Source organism: Megascapheus bottae, chromosome 27 (genome assembly GCF_031878675.1).
Source record: "Megascapheus bottae isolate mThoBot1 chromosome 27, mThoBot2.hap1, whole genome shotgun sequence".
NCBI lineage: Eukaryota > Metazoa > Chordata > Mammalia > Rodentia > Geomyidae > Megascapheus > Megascapheus bottae.
The window spans coordinates 7,925,973-7,933,690 of record NC_143535.1 but is presented as its reverse complement, the minus strand read 5'-3'; positions in this window follow the sequence as shown (position 1 = coordinate 7,933,690).

Here is a 7,718-nt window from a genome sequence, read left to right as displayed (position 1 = left end):
GACTTTGACCAGGGCTGGAATCCTCCAAATCCAACATCTGTGCTGCCTGAAATACTCTGGAGGAGGAAAAAAATCCCCTGCCCTTCTTAGTTCTTAGAATTCCATGGGTCCGTAGGCTTGAGGCACCTGTATTCCTCATATCCTTGTGATCCCCTATATGCCTCATCATTGCCAAAACTGTTATATATATTTTTCCATGGCCGGTAGTGTGTGTATATGTATGTGTGGGGGATGATGGTGGAGGGAGCAACCCAGCGTTGGTTTTATTGTGTTGGGTGAGGTGTTGTTTTCTAAAAGCTACCTCTTATGTTTGTCCGATTGTTCTTTTCCTCTCTCATACTCCCTTTCTCTGATTTTAGCCCTCCCCTCTTTCCTCCAGCCTCACAGCCCTGAATTTTAGAAAGCACATTTGCAATATTTGCATTTGCCTTGGGATGGGCCCTCCTTTTCATCTCATGCTTGATGGGTTTTTTTTTTCTGTTTGTGTGTGTGTGTGTATTTGTTTTCTTTTCTCCCCCCCCTTCTCTCGATGAGAAAGTTGTGAGTTCGTTTTGATGTGAGGGTGTTGTTGTTGTTGAAAGGTGGTTTAGGGAAGCTGGTGGAGTAGAGGCATGTAAGCAGTCGGAGGGATGGGTGCTGTTGTCTCCCTAGCCCTCTGCTCCATCCTTCCCGCCCTGACCTTTAATCTCATCCACCAAATCTGAAAGCCTTAAAAATTTGTATGTATGTATTGCAGTTGGGGGGGGGGGTTGATGAAGAGTACTTGTCACTAGCCTGGATTGGGATGGTAAAGTAGGGAAGTGGCTACTTTGCAATTCCAATGATGACGTAGTGTGCTGGAAAGAAGAAAAGTTACACTTGAATTAGTACCAAGTTAGAGCAGGTGTCAGGAGTATGTTATGAAGGGAGTGAAATGGTCGTGGGGCAGGGCAGTCTTCTTTTTCAATCTGGGAAGAGAGGAAGACCCCTCGCTGGCCCTGGGGACATCTGCTCATCAGGGAAAACAGCAAGAGGTGATTTAACATGGGTAGGAAAGAGGAAATAAACAAAAAGCTCAAGTCTCAAAAGTATTCCATAGAACTAACTGGTCCCTCATGCCTCTCCCCTCCCTACCCCCCCCCCCCCAGCCCTCTTCTCATTCATAAAAGCTTGAGAGGTCTGAGGGAATCTCTACAAATGGTAGTATTTTTGTAATATGTGTCTGTTCTTTTGTTAAGTTCTACAAGTCCTTGCTCTTTGCTATTGTCATGTGACTAGGAAGAAAAGAAAAAATAATTAAAGGACAAAAAATTCACCACCACCACCATCACCACCAACAAATTATCCCTTTTTGTATGTGTATACGTGTGTGTGCTCTTTGTGTGTATATGTGTGTGTGTTAACCTATACGGTGTTGTCAGAATCTGATGTTTCGGCATTGGATGGTACTAACTCAGCACCTGCCTGGGCCTGGAGGGTCTGCAGAGCCTCGGGGGAAGTAGAGGCAGGAGCTAGACTGAGGAGGCATCTCTTTATTTTCCATGTTCCACCTTACAACCCTAGAGGCCCCCAGTGCAGTTTAATATGTCCCTCTCCTCCGACTTCCTGCCTGTAAAGACAAAACAATGCTAGAGTGATGTAAAAGTGACCTAGGCTTTTCTTGGCAGGTAGGAGGCTATCCAGAGGCCATCCTGTTCCTTCTTATCCGGGTTGGGGTTGAGGGAGCTGGGGAGATCAGGAAGGTGGAGGTGGCTCCCTCTGCAGGTGAGGGAGTGTATGTGCTCCTGTCTTCTTTAGGCCATCTGATCCGCTGGGTTACTCAGCTGCCTTTAGCTATTGTCCTGCAGAATGGAGACCTGCTAATACTACTGCCTTACCAACACAGGGAAAGCTTCTCCATCATGGAAAGCTTAGGTGGGTTAGTGGGCCTTTCCCCGTGTCCAGCTCCTGCAGGTGAGTCCCCAAATGCTTTTGGTGACATCACCCCCTTCTAGTCATGTGTTCCTTCCCTATTCACTCAAAGCATTAAGATCCTATGTGTATATAGGATAGAAAAAATATATAAAGAGAGAGAAATATATATAGCCAGAGAGATATAAAATAGTAAATGTCATTGCTGCTTTGCTGGAGGCCATGAGTACGAAGACGGGACGCCGGGGATGCAGGGGTGGGCGGGGTTGTGGAAGCCCAGGGAACCAGTACAATCCAGGGATGTAACATGGGCTTATTTAATCTTTGTGCCTGAACAGTTTTTCCATGTAGGGAAAAAAAAAAAAAAGCTGCGATTTTTCGCAAGTAAATATGGTACCTGTCTGGATGCTATAGGTACATCTGTCTTGGGAGAGGGTTATGGGAGCCAGTTGGAAAGGAAGGAGTAAGCAAGGGGGCGGGGTGGGGGTGGGGAGGACTTGGACTTTGACCATGAGAAGAGATGAGGATAGAGGAAACTTGCGGCTAAATTTCCTGGCAAGTCAGACCACCGAAGGAACTGGGGGTACTAGGCTATGAGACAGGAAAGGAAAGAGACAAGCATTTTGTTTCTTGATTGTTTTCTTCCCTCGACCTTTTTCTTTCTCCCCTCTCCCCTCTAATTTGTCTCCTCCTTCCTAGACATTCTCCTGGCTGTGTTAGTGAGAAGAGAAACAGCCCTGCACAGATGGAGAGAGGCAAAAAGCTAAGGGAGGAGCACTGGGCAAACCTGGGAGATTGGGTCAGAGGAAGAGTGGGGAAAGGGAATGTAAACCTCACCCCCCAGACCCCCAGCCTGCCAGCCAGCAAATACAGCCTACGCCAAGGCCTTGGCAGCCCACTTTGTAGACAGGGTCTCCCCTCCTGGTGTGTATCATAGCATTTGTTTCCATAGTGTCATGCATGATCTTTGTAAGGTAAAGAAGCCGTGATGGTACACGACGCCATTCACCCTATATATAAAGATAAATATATATATATAATGTATGTAAGTTATAGCACTGAGGGCCCTGTAGCCCTGCTGGACCAAGCAAAACTTAAGCCTTTTGGTTTAGGTAATATGTATTTTTTTGTTGTTGTTCTGTTCTGTTGGTTTATTATTTGTGTGTGTGTGTGTGTGTGTGTGTGTGTGTGTATGTGTGTATGTGTGTGTGTTTCTCTGTGTGTGTATCTCTGTGTGTGTGGCTTGTCTTTTTGTGGTGACAGCACAAGTGCCAGTCTGATCGCTCTGTATTACAGAATAGTGTTTTTAATTCATTAATGTTCTAGTTAATGTCTACCTCAGCACCTCCTCTTAGCCTGATTCTTGGAGGTTGCCCAATTTTGTTTCTTCAACTTTGCTGGTTACTTTTTTTTTTTCTTTTTGTACAAATAGATTTCTCCATCTCTCTCCCTCCCCCACCCTTCCCCTCCATTCTCTCTTCCTTTCTCTCTCCTCTCTTTCTTGGTCTTCTTGGGTCTCTCCTGTCTTTCTCATTGTCCTTTCCCTTTTTCTTCTCCTCCCCGGGGTCCCTGGTCCTTTTTGTCCCATCTTTTTCACCATACTCCTTCCTCACCCCCTCCCCCCCAGTTGTGCTTGCCAGTTCTCTGTCTTCTGAAGTAGTTCAGTCGAAGTTGTGCAGTCTTCAGCTTTCCACACCTGCCTTCGGTTCGTGTTGATTAATGCATTTTCTTTGTGATTTCAGTGTTTCTGACGAGATTTAAAAACAAAAAAAAGGGAAAAAAAGGAAAAAAAAGAAAAAAAATGAATTTACTGCTGCAGGTTTTTTTCTCTCTCCATGTGTCACCAAGTGAAGTTGTGCCTTCTATAGCAAAGAGAATATTTTTTACATCCTACTAACAGTAGATTTTTTTGTAGTGAACATTTTTTGTATTTTTATTTATAAGTCTCATAAGAAAAATAGCAATGTTCAGTTGTATACCTTGAATCTGCAGTTAGACAAGAATAAAGTTAATTCAGTTGTCACTGGCTTTAATGCTTTGTCATTCCTTGCTTGCTTATTTTTTTCCTCGCATGGGGACAGAGAAAAGTCTGGGCTCCACACATTTGGCTTTTATTAAGTGACATGCCACACAAGGCACACACTCGGATAACCATGCTTGCCTGATACGTTTTAGGTTTGGTCCTGTGAAATACGCTGAAGACATTTCATCTTGGGGCATCCGGATTCCTTTTTCTGGGACCCTGGGCGGGGTGGGGGGGGAGGGGACGGGGGAGGAGGGTCGGGGAGAGATGCTCAACTTCTTCCTGACAGCTAAGCATGCTTCCTTCCAAAATGTCTCCACATGAAGCTTCCACTCAGGTGTTTCTTGGTTCTGTGACAGCCACGAGCCCTTGAGAGTGGAGTTGGTTGGGGTGGAGGTAAGCTCAGTGGCAGGATGCTTCCCTGGCAGCTGCCAGATCTTCTCCAGAGGTGGGAGCCTGGCCCTGCTCATTTTCCCAGCCCTGGCTGCCATCTCCCATCTGTGACAGGCATCCCTGATACCCAAGGACCAGCCATGGTTAGTGCCCATGTCTACTCCACTATGGTGGGAACCCAGAACTAGACATCAGGCCTCGTGTCCCCCCGTGGTCAGCCTGCTGTCTCCTCTGGATGTCCTCCTCACCCCCTCACCTCCCTGCCTCTCTGTCTGCAGAGAAAACCTGAAGCCCGACTCTCCACCGGACCTGCGCCCAGGGCTGGGCGAGGGGGGAGGGGAGAGGAGGAGAGGAGTGCCTTCCTGCTCCTCTGCTGGTGTCTGGCACTGGGCACTGAGGTCTGCCTGGCCCTGAGGTTGCTGAGTTGTAGCAACCCCGACCTGACCCATGTTAACGCCCTGACTGCCTTCCAGGAAGACCCAAGAGGCCTGCTCCGTCCTCCAGAGCTGCCTCCCCACAACCTCCCTCTCCCGTCTGCTTAGGCAGCATTCTTTTCCTTTCTTCATCTCTCAATCCCACCCTTTATCTTCCCTTCCCTCCTTCCCTTCCTTCTCCTCCTTTCCCTCCCTCCCTCTCTCCCTCCCTCCCTTCCTGCCTTCCTGCCTTCCTTCCTTCCTCTCTTCTTTCCTTCCTTCCTTCTCCCCTCTCTCATTCCATTCCTTCTTTCCTTCCTTTCTTTTTCCCTTCCCCCATCCCTTTCCTTCCCTCCTTCCCTTTTCTCCTCCCTTCTTCATTTTCTGATGCCTCCCTTTCTTCCTCCTCCCTTCCCTTCTCTTTTCATCCCTGCAGCCTCATTTGCAGTAGAGGGGGTGTCTTGCCTTTGCCTCTCCCATGTAGGACCCCACCCCAGGCCATATTTCTCCTCTTGGAAAACAATCCCAGGCCAAAAAATGTATTTGTTTTGATTCGGAGGTGCTGCCCCTCCCCCTCTGCCGGGGCCTCTACCCCTCCCCCTCCCTTCCTCAGACCTCAGCTTTCTCTTGACAGATGGGAGGGCAATGAGCCCTCCCTCTTTAAAACAACATCAAAGCTGGGGCTTAGGCGCTGGCTGGGGTCGGGCGGGAGAGGAGGTGAATGAGTAGGGGCTGGCTGAATGGGCTTTGTGTGACCGCCGGGGTCTGCCTGCTTTACGTGCTCTTTGACCCAGATATGATCTCATGGAGAGAAAGAGGCCCCGGCCTGGCCAGCCTGAGAACCTCCTCCAGCCTCCAGGCCACGCCATGCCCGCTGCCCTCTGCCCCAGCCTGCAGCGTGGGCAGGCTCCCCTGGACTACACGGAGTCCAGGAGGATGAAGGCCAGCTGGGCTGGAAGGATGCCCTCCCCACGTGGAACACCTCTTCCAGCAAGTCCATCTGGAAGCCACACCCCACGGGCCCTCACCACTCCTCTAGCTTCAGTGCGCGTGGCCGCAGCTCCCGGGATCCCGGCCTGGTGATCTAGATGTTTCCTCCTCTAGCCGGCACAGCGTGCTGACAGCTAGCATGGCCTGGCATGGAGGATGAAGACAGGCCAAGCCCACGGCCTTGCTCGTCCACGGCTTCCCATCCTGCTGTCTGCGGAGCCCTCTCCTCCCGACACAGGAGCTGAAGACCGGCCTTCCGGGCTCTGCTTCTGCTCTTCTGGCCTCCATCCTCCCTTTCTGCAGGCAGTAAATTTCCAGAAAGACAAATAGCATTGCATCTTTTCCTTACGTGAGTCCCCAGTACTTCTCACCGCTCCCATGGTGGAATTCAACCCCCCAGCAGGGTTTCCAAGACAGATTCCCCTGCACACTCCTCCTCATGGATGTGTCAACTCAAATCCTCCTTCGGGAAAACTTTCCTGGTCTGAATTAGGCACTTGCTGTGTAGACCCATCAGTAGACCATTTTTCAGACTGTATTCTAATCACCCACTTTGTTTTTGGAGGGAGCAGGCACAGGGATTTGAACTTAGGTCCTCGCAGTTGCTTAGACAGGCACTCTGCCACTTGACCTAGACTGCCAAGCCCCTTTTCTCTTTATGCTCTGGGCCTGCTTGAGCTGTGAAATCCTCCCATTTGCACTCCCCACGTGGCTGAAATGACAGGCAAACAGCACCATACCCACACATTGATGAAGATTATCTTGCCAACTTATCATTTGCCCAAGCTGGCCTCCAACCTCAATTCACTGGTCTCTACCTCCCAAGCGGGTAAGATTACAGGCTGAGGTCATCTCATTTGGCTATCTATTTTCTGAACTGTCACCATCTCCCAGCTTTAAGTTCCTTGAAGTCAGAAATTGTGGGCTCCATCTCTTAGCATTCCCCAAACCTAACACACACTGCTGGATACAGAGCAGGCTAGTAAAGGCTCACTGGGCAAAGGGGATAGAAGAATGAGGGAGAGGAGAAGAGAAGGAGTGAGCCAACGAGACCCCTGCAAGAAGGCCATGCGTGGCCTTGCGGGGCCACGGGGTCAGTGGCTCCGTGGACAGCTCTTCCCTTCACACATGTGCCAGGTGCTGGAGCCCGGCAGGCTCAGGGTAACAGTGCTCCAGGGCTGGGAATCTGGGCTAGCCACCCCGGAGGCTGGGCAAGGACTGCATGCAGATACCTGCTCTAAAGCCATCCAAGAGGGGTCGGGCCTCAGCTCGCTCTAGACCTCTGTCCCCACGTTTTAGTTGTGGGCCTCGCAGGAAGGCAGAAAGGCTAGCTCTGGGCAGTCTTTTCTACTCCCTGGGGTGGGGGGAGGGGGGCAGGGGGAGGGAAGGTACCTCAGTGAAAGTGAACTCGCTCATTTAAACCTGACTCCACAGCCCTGCAGCCCCCTGCAGCGCTAATTACCCAGCGTTCTAAAACTGATGGCTGTATGCTAGGCTTAAGCCCTCCTTTATTTACTCACTACATTAATAGCGAAGCAGGGTTGCTTTGAAGGGCTCCCACTGTAGGCTGCTAGCTGCACCCTGTCCTTCTCTTCACCCCCACTGCAGCCTGAATTTCCCCAGGAGGTGGAGTCCCCCTCAAAGTCCCACACCCTGACTGAGCCTTCTGGGCTGGACAATCATGAGGAACGGAGGCATCCTTGCTTTTTGTCTGTACTTAATTCGGCCAGGGTGGCTCTAATGGCTGCGTGGAGTTCACCCACCAGAAGGTTTTCTATTTGCAGGACCACTCCGCCTGTCTAACAAGTTGTATAGGCAAGGTGCTGGTGGCTGGCTTTTTACAGAGAGGTAAACTGAGGCAGTGACTGGACAGTGGCTCTGTTCTTCCCTCCAATGGGATGACCTCCTCCCCAGACTCTAGCTCATCAGAGTGGACACTTCTGTAGTCCAGGCCTGTACCTATGAGTTCCACCCTGTCACCAGAAAGGAAATATCTCCCTGTGATGAAG